This window comes from Rhinolophus ferrumequinum, chromosome 6 (genome assembly GCF_004115265.2).
Source record: "Rhinolophus ferrumequinum isolate MPI-CBG mRhiFer1 chromosome 6, mRhiFer1_v1.p, whole genome shotgun sequence".
NCBI classification, from domain to species: Eukaryota; Metazoa; Chordata; class Mammalia; order Chiroptera; family Rhinolophidae; genus Rhinolophus; species Rhinolophus ferrumequinum.
In genome coordinates, this window is record NC_046289.1 from 86,944,100 (window position 1) to 86,957,305 (window position 13,206).

Below are 13,206 nucleotides of genomic sequence, written 5' to 3' on the forward strand. Positions count from 1 at the left end.
TATTAACTATATAGCCTATATTCTGTTGAATTATATGGTCTATTATCATTATGGAGGAATTTTATAGCAAGTCAAAATATAAGCAATGCATAGTGCAGTATTCTTTTTGCTTATGGTCACGTATAAAACATAGGTATTTGCTGTCTTTCCATCTTTATGTGAATGATCTTTTTTATTTCAATTTCCAAGTAGTGTAAGCAATTTTCTTATTTACATTCACTAATCATATTTAAGGTTTTTCAGATCAATATTGAACTACTAGAGAACCAGCAAACAGAGCCAGAATCACAAATGAATTCATTATCCTAACTAATTTTGCTATCCCATAGAGATACTTTAAAATTATTTTATTCAAATGAAAGGGCAATTATAATTCACAAACACTCATGTAATAATAAACACTATAACTGCAATTATTTACAGAATCCATTTAATTGAACACAAACTGCTGACTATTTTGAAAATAATGGATTAACAAGTGGCTATTTTCTTTTAACCTTTAAAATAAGACTGCTTGAGCTCGTCTGTGTTTTTATTTGTACGTGGATCCTACATGTCTATTGTTGTCCCTTTTGTCTTTTCCATGAAAAGTGGGTGGGAAGAGAGAAAACAGACTCATATTTACGTCAAACACAACTGAGCATTCCTCTTTAAGTTCTTTTGCTAAAACAGGCTCTAATTGGGAGAAGAGAGAAAGTTAACAGTTTAGCAATTCTTTAGAGCTTTTGAATGAATAGAGACAAGCAGAAAGAAGTTTCATTCAGAAATAGGGAAGGACTTTTATAGTTCTTTTTTTATTACTGCCTTTGGATAAGAACGCAAGAGTTTCACAGCTCTAAAATTTGCCAGCTGTCTATCCAAATGGTGTTAAGGTAGGGAAGAACAGTATTCGTCCACAAAAAGATTTGACTTGCTTTCGAAATTTAATATAGAAAATGCCTATTTAAATTAAGAGAAATCTTAATTTAAGATTAAGATTAAGGGTCTTGCTATGCCTTTTTCCTCTTCTTAGGCCATACATATTTGTAGAGATTTCTTGTTGTTACTATCTTAATAGTTCCATCTGTTACCTATCTTCTGAGAACAATAGAAACTGAAAATTTAACTTTAAAAATATTTTTTAAATTTTATATTTAATGTATATGCAATAAACTTCACTCTTTTTTGATCTATAGTTCTAAGAATTTTAACAAATGAATAGAGTCCTGTAACTACTACCATCATCAAGATACAGGAGAGTTCCATCACCCCCAAATTATTTCATCTTGCTGCCCCTATCTAGTCAACTTTTCTTCCCACCTTAACCCTTCGCAACCATGATCTATTCTTTGTACTGTTTTGCCTATAAATGTAATCATGTGGTATATATAGTTTTTTGAGTCTGGCTAATATATTTCAGATTCACCTATGCCATTGGTGTGTCAGTAATTTATTCTTTTTTATTTGCCAGTTGAAAGATAAGAGGGTTGTTTCCAGTTTTGAGTGATTATGAAGACACTCACTATACACTTTTTGTGTTGTACATGGGGGAGTAAGTCCCCCTTATGGGGTCTTTAAGGATCACCTCAACATGGTCGCAGAAATTACACTTGGAGAGGCATTTGAAATTAAAAGATTATTATACTCACAGATCCTAGAAGAGGCAGCAGGGGACCATATGAGAGGAGTTGGCTAAACCAATCAGGTGGGGAGCCCAGAGATAGTGAAAACCCATGTGCAAGTGCTTTTATTGGGGGTCAGAGTAGAGTTTACAACAGAAGACTGAGGGATTTCATTGGTGCATTTGAATGTCACTAGGTCACAGTCGGGAGGGCAAGAAGGGAAACTTGTGACAGGGACCAGCCTTACCGCCCTGGTTCACCTCCTCGCCTGGGCAGGGGATGTTGAGACATCAGAAAAACACAAAGTTTTAAAAATTTACAATATACTTTTATATACAAATTATGATGTGACCACAGTTTTAATTTCCCTTGGCTAAATACCTAGAAGTGTGATCACTGCGTCATGTAGTAATTAATGTAGTTTTAACTTTATAGAAAATTGACAAAATATTTTCTGAAATGGACATATCATTTCATTCTCACCAGGAATGTATGAATATTCCAGTGGTTCTGTGTTTTCACTAATATTTGGTTTTGTTAGCATTTTTTTTTAAGTTTTAGCTTTCTCATTGTGGTTTTTAAATTTGCATTTCTCTAATGACTAATGATGTTGAGTTTTTTTCCATGCACTAATTTACCATTTGTATTACCTCTTTGATGGAAGTATCTATTCAAACATTTTGCCCAGTTTTTTTTTGTTTGTTTGTTTTTTCTATTGCTGTTGTTTGTTTTGTTATTCAGTTTGGAAGGCTTTTATATTCTATGTATAGAATGTGAGTTCACTTCTTATCAGTTTTATCCATTTTTAAAAATATATTTTGAAGCTCCGTTTTTAGATAATATACATTTAACTTGATTATGTCTTGTTCGACCCCTCCCTTCCCCCGCTTATGTCCCTCTTTTTTCCTTGTCAGATAGTACTTTCTTTTGTCAGATACATGATTTAAGAATATCTTTTCCCAGTCTCAGGCTTATCCTTTTATTCTCTTAATAGTGTCTTCACTGAGCAAAAGTTCTGGTTTTAATGAAGTCCAGTTTATCAATTTTTTTCTTTTATGGGTCATGATTTTAGTGTGGTAAATCCTTGCCTGATCCAAAATCACAAAGAATTTCTCCTATGTTTTCTTCTGGAAGCTTTATAGTTTAGGTTTTACATTTCAGTCTACTATACATTTTACGTTTTGTATATAATGTGAGGTATAGATTGAATTTTTTTTTTTTTTTTGCGTATAGAGGTCTATTTGTTCTAGCACACTATTTGAAAAGTCTATCCCCCCCAACTGTATTGCCTTTGTGCTTCTGTCAAAATTCAGTTGTCATTATTTGTGTAAGTGAATCTGTGCTATTTTTCTGTTACATTGAACTATGTGTCTAGACTTTTGCCAATACTTTTTATTACTACAGCTTTATAGTAAGTTTTGAAATAAGTTAGTATGTGTTCTCTAACTTTGCTTTTTATTGCAAAGTTGTTTTGGCTATTCTAGTTCTTTGTCTTTCCATATAAATTTTTGAATTAACTTGTCAGTATTCCAAATCAGCTGAGATTTTTATTGGTATTGTGTTAAATCTAGAAATCAACTTAGTGAATAGTCTCATCTTAATAATATCAAGTTTTCCAATTCATGAACTTGACGTACCTCTATATTTATTTATACCTTTGGTTTTTTTTACAAGAGTTTTGTAGTTTTCAGAATACATACTATTCAGGTTATTTAATTTTCTTGAGTGAGTTTTGGTGGTTGTATATTTAAAGAAATTATACATTTCATTGAGTTGTCAATTAATTGGCATGAAGGTTTTTTTGGTGGTATTTTCTTAGTGCACTTTTAATGACTGTAGAGTCTATGGCGATGACTCCTTTTTAATTTCTGATACTTGTGGTTTGTATCTTCTCTCTCTTTTTTTTTGTATTTATTGGTCTGGCTAGAGATCTAACAATTTTTTTTTTCAATAATCAGTTTTAGATTTCATTGATTTTTCTCTATTGTTTTTATGTCTTTAGTTTTATTAGTTTTCTTTTGTCTTTATTATTTTCTTTCTTCTACTTGCTTTGAGTTTAATATGTTCTTTTTCAAGTTTATTAAAATGGATTGAGGTAGATTAGTTATTTGATACCTTTTTTCTTTTATAAATATGTACTTAATACTGTAAATATTCTTCTAAGCACTGATTTGGCTATATCCCACACATTTTAATATGCTGTATTTTCATTTCTTTTAGTTCAAAATACTTCTTTAATTTACTTGAGACTTCCTCTTTGATTCATGCATTATTTTGAAGATTTTTCTTTTAATTTCCAAGTATTTGGGGGAATTAATGGTTATTGACTCCTAGTTTAATTTTATTATCTTTGATTCATATAAATCATATAAATCATATGTCATTTTGAAGATTTTCTTTTAATTTCCAAGTTTTGGGGGGAATTATTTGTTATGGACTCCTAGTTGAATTCTATTATTATTATTAGAGAACATACTTTATATGATTTTAATTCTTCAAATTTGTTTTATGCGTAGCGTCCAGAATATGGTGTATCTTGGTGAATGTTTCATGTGCCCTTGAACAGAATGTATATTTAGTTATTTGGTGAAGCATTTTGTAAAATGTCAATTAGGTCATGTTGCATCATTGTGTTTGCTAAAGTCTCCTATAGCCTTGTTGCTGTTGTTCTATTCATTTTTGAGAGAGATTTTTGGATGCTCCAGGTATATTTGTGAGTTTGCTTCTTATCAGCTTTATCAATTTTTTAAAATGTATTTTGAAGCTCATTTTTTAGATAATATACATTTAACTTTATTACATCTTCTTTGACTCCCTCCCTACCCCCCGTTTTTTCATTAAAAGTCCCTCTTTTTTCTTGTAATATACTTTCTTTTGAACTCTACTTTGTCTAGTATTAACATAATCACTCAAACTTTCTTCTTTTTTGTGTGCATTTCCCCTCCTTTTACTTTTAATCTATTTATGTCATATTTGACATACTCTTATAGAGTGGATATAATTGGATCCTTTTTAAAAGAATCCAGTCTGACACTCTTTTAATTGATGTGTTTAGACCATTTCCATTAAATGTAATTATTGATGCATCTAAAGCCAACCATATCATTTTAATGTTTGTTTGTTGTCTTTTTTCTCTGATTTTTTTTGTTTTTCCTTTCCTGCCTTCTTTTTGGATTAATTCTTATTTTCAGTATACCATTTTAGTTTATCTACTTGCTTTTTGGTTATATTGCTTTATACAGAGAGTGCCAAAAAAATGTATACACAATTTAAGAAAGGCAAAAATTGTATTAAAATTGTAATACTCAATATATACCAATAAAAAAAGATGAATACAAGTCATGGTTGACTTCTGCAATTATAAGAGGTGCTCAAAGTTGTTATAATCAGAGTAACTTTAATACAGTTTTTTTCTTTCTTAAAATGTGTATACATATTTTTGGCTCCCTCTGTATATTTAATAGGCTGTGCTAGGGAATAAAATATGCACAACTAATCTTTTACAGTCTGCATAGAGTTACTATTTTTATCGTTTAAATAAAATGTAAAAAGCTTGCAATCATATAGGCTCCTTTACCCTTCCCACTGTGTCTTAGAGTTGTCATACATTGAAAACTTTACCAGAAAATGTAATTTTGTTTTCATTAAAAACACATATTTTAATGAACTTAAGAGGATAAAAATATTATTTTGTCCAAATGTTTCCATATCTATTGCTTTTCACTAATTTCTCAAGTTGTAAATTTCCCTCTGGTAGCATTTTTTGATCATAGTTACAATGGCTGCTTTAAAGTTTTGGGCTGATGAGTCCAGCATCTAGGTCACCTTAGGGTTGTAACCAGTTGATTGTCTTTTCCACTAAGAGTTGATCAACTTTTTGTATTTCTTTATGTGTTGAGTAACTTTTGATTGTAATGATATTTTGAATGTTGCGTCACATGTTCCTTAGTCTTCTAGATAAATGGACCCCCCTCCCCACCCCTTAACTTTATAGGCAACCAATCTGCAACCAGGCAGTTAGGTTCACCATCAATTTGATCTCCCTTTCTGGGGTGGGATTTCCAATGTCCATATAGTTTTTAAAGCCTTTGCTATGGTGCTTTGACTAAATTCTGGACATGTGCCACTGAGGGCTTATTTTGGCAAATGGCTCATGTTTAGTACCATTGTTGAGTTCTTATAACCTTTGCTATGCTAAGGTTATATGTGTTGTGCATATAACACATGCATGCAAGGGTGAACCAGGAACTTGTGCTGGATCATAGAAGGAATTAGGAACTTCCCATCCCCATCTCTCTACTTTGCAGGAATCCTCCCATACATTTGGCTTTTAGATCCCCCTTTTCTTGTCCCTTTTCCCTAAAGACAGGAATTCTCTTTGAAAGTTTTTGATATCCATGCCCACTGCACATTTCCATAACTGGAACTATCCTCAGGTCAAAGCCAGGAGACAATACATGATATGAGGTTAGACAATTAAGTTTACGAACTCATTCTAGGAAAAGTGCTACATACTGAACTGCTGAATATCAGTACTGTCACCTTTGAAATACTCCCCTTGGGAAGCTATACACTGATGCCAGTGCATAGTCCACCCTTCAAAGCAATTTTGGAACCATTTCTGGAATGGCTATCAGAGCTGTTGTCGTATTACCCTTGATGTCCTGAATATCATCAAAATGTCTTCCTTTCAATACGTATTTCCTTTATCTTCAGGTAAAGAAAGAAACCACTGGGGGCCAGATCAGGTGGGTAGGGTGGGTGTTCCAATACAGTGATTTGTTTACTGGCTAAAAACTCCCTTACAGACAGCGTCGAGTGAGCTGTTGCATTGTCGTGATGCAAGAGCCATGAATTGTTGGTGAAAAGTTCAGGTCGTCTAACTTTTTCACGCAGCCTTTTCAGCACTTCCAAATAGTAAAGTTGGTTAACTGTTTGTCCAGTTGGTACAAATTCATAATGAATAATACCACTGATATCAAAAAAAGGTTAGCAGCATTGTTGCAACGAGTTCACAAACATAATTGTTTGACCTCGGATATAGTTTATAGGGCTGCCATAACAAATTACCGCAAAGTGAGTAGCTTAAACAGCAAAAATCCATTGTGTCACAGTTCTGGAGTCTAGAACTCTGAGATCAAGGTGTTGGCAGGGCCATGGTCTCTCTGGTGCTAGGGCAGGATTTGTTTCAGGCCTCTCTCCTAACTTTTCTGGTAGCTCATCAGTTGTGGCAGTAATTCCAGTCTTCACATGGCATTCTTCCTGTGTGCATGTCTCTCTGTGACCCAATCTTCTCCTTTTCATAGGGACACCCGTCCTGTGGGATTAGGCTCTACCCTAATTACCTCATTTTCACTTGATTACCTCTGAAAAAGACCTGTATCTCAATAAGGTCTCATTCTGAGGTACTAGGGGTTAGGAACACAACATATCTTTTTTGGAAGGGGACACAATTCAACCTGTAACAGATAAGGGGAAAAAAAAGAAAAACAAACTCTAGGAAACTAACCACTGTACTGGTCACTTCTTCAAATTTTGATTGCCATTTCCAATCTACTTACTAATTTTCAGAGTTGTCATGTAGTTGTCTTTTGTATTTTGTCCAGAGATTTTATTTGTAATCAGGGGGAGAGATAGCCTGTATTTGGCTTACACCAGGAAGTTGTAGCTTTTAAAAATAAGATCCTTTAATTTTAGGATTGTACATGTAAAAGGAGGTATGGCAGCCGAAATAAGAACCAGAGTTGAAATGGGTGTCAGGCTGATAGTCTATTTGGAGAAGAATTTTGAGTCCAACATGCAAGAAACTAGCTTGGGGTTGGGGTGACGTGTATTCCAATCTCTGAAAAATGATTTAAAGCAATTTAGCTTTATACTCCAATTCTCTTTCAGTGGTACTACACTTGATTGATTTCTCGGGATAAGAATATTGCGGTAGGATTAGGACGAGAAAAATAAGTTGCGTATTATTTCGAATGGTTGCTGTTTATGATAAATGGCACTTCAATTTATCATATTCATTTACTGCTTTGTGGGATTATAAAGATATATTAGAAATAGTACCTGAGATTAACAGTCTAGGATTGGAGTAAGAAATATAGATAAATAATTGTAGTATTGATAAGTGCTCTAACTGAGGTAAGTACAAAAGCAACAGAGGATGGGGATGCAGGTGGGAGGGCTAGGAGAATAGGTAACATCTAAACCAAGAATTGAAGAAGGAGAAAAACCTACTATGTGGAATGATTGGGTAGTGAAGAAGAGCTGTTTTAGGCAAAAGCGATCTCTCCTAAGCACACAAAGCTACAATGCAAACAGGTTTTAAGCATATGAAGGGTGCTCTGTGCTCATCTCTTGAAAATATTGTTTATCAAAAAGCATTATGTATTGGTGTCCTAAGACTTTATGCAATTTGGTGGTCAAGACAGAGATAAATGTGAAAGAAAACACCCTTAGTTGGAGGAAATATATTTTAGGCAAAGGACTGGAGGGTGTACTACTATTTTTGAAATCTTTTAAGGATTGATCTGAGAACGGTCAGACAGATTAGAAATATAAAAAGACCTCAAGAGAATGAACTTTTATCCCCAAAGGCACATTTCTATTCCTTTGCTTCATTACATTCAATACAACAGAAAGGTTCATTCACAGTTTGATCTGATTATAATCAGACAGAAAACGGGAAGTAATTTATAAATGCCACCCAAACTTAGGTTGTACCCTGAAGTCTTAAATTGGAAATCTCACTTTGTTTTGAAGTTAATTGGAGAACAGTATTGGACAAGGAAGTGGAGAAAGAATTAATTTAAGTTTCTATGAAAATTGGCACTCAGGACTTAATGTGAACCATATAGAACAAAATTTGTATAGTTTGCTCTTGCCAGTTACTATCTAGTACAACAGCAGTGATATTTATTTATCATAAATTAAGCCTGCCTAACAGAAATGTTTAGGCTGTTCTTTTTTAGCAGGCTCCCTTTACTGTTTGAATAGCCACAATTGCAGGTAGCATATTCTAAAATTATATTGAACTGATAATGTTGCAGTTATCTTAGAGGAAAACAAAAGTTGTTCTCTGCAGCATAAGAGCAACCCATAGCCTTAGAAGGTTAGGATGGAATAAGTAAAATCGATTTGGGATTGGGGTGCAGAGCAATTATGACCACATAGCTACTAATCTATGTAGTCCACAAAGCTACTAATCTCTAATTTCTTATTTAAAATAAAATTATTTAAAAATTTTCCAAAAATAGAACAAATTCTGGAGTCTTAGAATTATGGCAAGTCCCTAGCCAGTCTTTCCATTTTTACCTAGCACAGCTCCACAACCTGCCCCGCATAATCAACAATTCAAAACCCCTTACTAATCCCTACACAAAATATGCCTTCCTCGTCACACATCCCTAGCTGTGCACGTATTGTTCCCTCTGCTAGAAATGTACTCCCTGACTTTGTCAGCCACCCTGTGTGGAAAATAATCTGTCTGTTCTTCATGACTCAGTTCAAGCATCACTGCGTCTCTGGTGCCTTTTTGGCTTTCCCAGGCAGTTGCTTTCCCCCCTGTAAACTTGAGACAATTTACTCACACTTCTACCATACATAGTCCTAATGAAATTGTATTTCCCTTTACATATTTACCTTTCTGTCATGCCTTCTTGGCTGTCAGCTCCTTGAGAATCTTGTGTCTCTGTTTTCCTATTATAGGAGAGACCTAGTAAATATAGACCAACAAATATTTCAACAAAATTATCTTTGTTGAAAAAGTAAATGAGTAAATTAACATATACTACACGTAGGATAAAAAACAAAAATTCCTATCGAATACACCTCAGATGTCTTATTAGTGTGCTGGGTACTTGCCTATCCAGGTCCACTATTTACCCATTTATATCCTACTCTGTGCCCAACAAGGCTAAACTTTATAGACAATTAATATGGACCATTGCTCTCAGTTTCCTGTTGAGTTTGGTCAATGGGGGCCAATGGTAGGTGATCAGAAGGTGAGAAAAGAGTGGGTCTGGGTATTACACGCCAGCTTCCTCTTTGCTAAGACTCATTGGGTTGCCCCAGCTCTTCTGCCACAGGCCACAGCTCCATATAATAGCCACCCCTGCTCTGGGTTCTTGTCTCTACTCCTCCCCTTTGTCCCTTCAGGCCTACGTAATGGTGCTCTGATGTTGCTAGACCCTGGAAACTGCACCGTCTCTTATTTCTTTAATCTTATCCACACCATTGTAAAGAGTTCCTTAAACGCTCTCCAGTTATCCAGTTTGAGTGTGCCAATTGGTGTAACCATTAGGTCAGATTTTTGAAAACAAATGTTTCGTGGAACAATTTTCCGCAAGTTATTACTGAGTATGTGACAAAACAAAAAGTGTTCAGACTTATATGTTTAGGAAGTATTGAGTTCAGTAAGGTTTTTTGTTTGGTATTACACTACTTTTCAGAGCCTGAATAATCTAGTATTGCAAATGTGAGATATAGCACGTAGTGTTCCCTAAATATTTTTACCACCCTAAAGTTTTCTTTGGTTGTCTTGTTTTGTAGTATATCCATTAATGTCCCTCAAAACTAGGTATTTTGAATTTTTTGCAAAGTGAATTTCTAAAAACACTGCCTTGGTTCACCCAGAACAGAGCATTGTAAAATGTCAGCTTAAACTCCTTATTCTGTTACCATCAGTGTTCCTGTTTGTTGTGAAGAACATTTACTTTATTCTAGTAAAAATCTGGGACCTTAAATTACCATTTGGATACTCAATTGATTATCTGCTTTGGTCTTTAGCCATAAAGAATGTCTTGAACTCTTTTCTGTTACATAACTCTAAGAGCCAGAGAAAATGATCACAACTAAGAATTATGGGGATGTAAATATGGTCTCTAATAAGTTATTCCTTTTTGAAAGCAAAATATATTGAGAACTATAAACTTCTTGTTAGCAGATGTGAATTGAGAGACTGCTCATTTGTTTTACTGCTGAACTCGTAACTACTATATATATTGAGACTGACAATATTTGCAAGGACATTTATTACTTAGATTTTTTTTCTGCAGGAATTAAAAATTTACCTATATAATAAATTGACTCCTTTTGGGCTGATAAAAAAATTTATTACACAATAACCTATCTTAAACCTAGATGGATCATCAATTACATATTTTGATCAAAGTGTCACATTGTTCTCTATTTGATGACCTAAGTGGCTGTTAATAGTGACAGTGATATGAAGCCATTTAATATAGAAACTTTAACATACTGAGAAGTAATAGTAAATCTCGTATATGTCACCATTACTTAAATAAACTCCTAATAAACTTGCTCGTATGCTCAAAAATTTCAAGTCCAAGATTTTCAATTACTTTGATAAGTCTTTTGAAATTGTAATGCTGATATTACAACATTTCTAAATTTTTACCACTGGAGTTATATTTTCGAAACTAATGTTCCTTTTATATTTGTCAGCTATAGTACAGAACTAAAAGATGACAGATGTATAGGGCAAAGAACACAAAATATTTTCTAGAACTATATGGTGTTCCTGATGTAGGAATAAGAACAATATGATAGAAGCAATCGTTAAAGCATAATGGAAGAAAACTTTCCTTAGCCAAAAAAATAGTTGAAGAAAATGGATTTGATTTGCAGATTGGAAGTGCTCATCATCACCTTTTAGGCAAAACCTAAGTAATTCATACCTAGTAACATAATAGCAAAATATTTGCGTTACAAATCTATGGAGACAATTCTACAACCATTAAGAAATATGTAGCAAGAAACAAGGATTGGGTTGGCCTCAGACTTCTCTGTAACCGTAAAGATGGATTTTATACCCAACCAGTCAAGGGCACAGAAAAGAAATTACCTAAGTAGTTTTCTTCGAAATGTTTCTTGAATAAGTTTTTCAGTCAAGTGAGAGATGACTCATAATTAAGACTCAAAATGAGCGAGAGGCTCTAAAATAATTTGTGGCTAAATGTGCTGTGTTCTGCTGCACATATTTAGTAATAGCCATGTGACCCAGCAGGTTGATTACAAACATTTCAGGAGGAGAAAGTTACCACAGAATTTACTGAGTGACCCCATTACTTTTTGATTGACTGTTGATACTGATATCACAAGCCATACGTGGTCTGACAATGAAGTTCTTGAACTTGTTGCAAGGATGTTGCCAACCTTCTTTGATATCAAAGGGATTATTCATTATGAATTTGTATCAACTGGACAAACACTTAACCAAGTTTACTATTGGGAAGTGCTGAAAGGCTGCATGAAAAAATTAGACGACCTGAATTTTTCACCAACAATTCATGGGTCTTGCATCACGACAATGCACCAGCTCACGTGACACTGTCTACCAAGTAGATAAAGAACTGAGGTAGAAGCCAACTGAACTTGAAGTTATTTTGGAAGTTGAGATAAAAGACATTATAATAGAGACTGTAGTGGAAGGATGCAGTATAATTTGATCACCTTGTAAGCAATAAACTAATTAATTTTCTCCCCCTGGGATGATTTTCTTTAGATCTCCCTAACCTACTCATATGTAAAGCTTACTCTAATGCCCCTAAGCATGGTTCAAAGTAAAGTGCGTGGAAAAAGATGATGTAAAGAAAAAAAGAATGATGTACATATGCTGTTAGTTATAGCTAGATGAGACAAATCTATCAGTTGTTACAAAGCTGAAATAGTTCTCACATTTCAGTAGGGCAGAAAAATCATTTGGGATACTAGCTGAATTTATGTATTTCCTCAGATTGATTCAGAAGGCCTAGAGATACATGAATTTGCATTTTTAAATAAGTACTTCAGTTAATTTTTCCACAGAATTAAAGAAAAGAAAACACTAGCAGAATGGTAATACTTCCGTGCCATAGTTTATCTACTTGTAAAATTAGAATAATAATTTTCTTAAATTTTTAAAAATTAGGGTGTTAATTACCTTAAAATGTGGTTATGATGGTTGAATGAAACTACTTATGTAAATCTCTTAGCGCAGAACCTGGAACATTTTAAATACTCAATATGTTATTTTAATTACGTTATAATCAAAATGACTATACAGCGTAAAAATACATATGCTATATTTTTAAATAAAAAGGCTTATAGACCAGAATAGACAGCAAATCAATTATGTAAACGCATTGAAAAAGTACTAGTAAAATAGCAACGTGTTAGTAGTTGTCATTAGCCTTTTTGATCTTTTTTCCCCCCCTTTCTCTGTATTTTGAATATATAAGAACATAAGTTACTTTCAAAATAAAATAATAAACTTAAAGGAAAGCAGGTAATAACTACTCCATATTCTTTATATTATGGATTGCTGCTTCTCTGTGTATTATTGTTATGATCTGACATAACTGTGAATCAGGTTGATTACTATATTACTAACTGGTAAAGAATATTTCTGGGTCTTGCAAACTTACTGAATATTTTATTTTTAACTACTCTATAGACTGTAAAATGAGAGCAAGAATTCATAGTAGGGAACATTTTGAAGACAATGAATTCTATGAATTCTTTATAAATTGTATTTTTATCCCTTTTGAAAATGAATTAAAAAACTCCATCCTTAAGAAAAAAAGGTTAATCCATGAGAAACTTGACA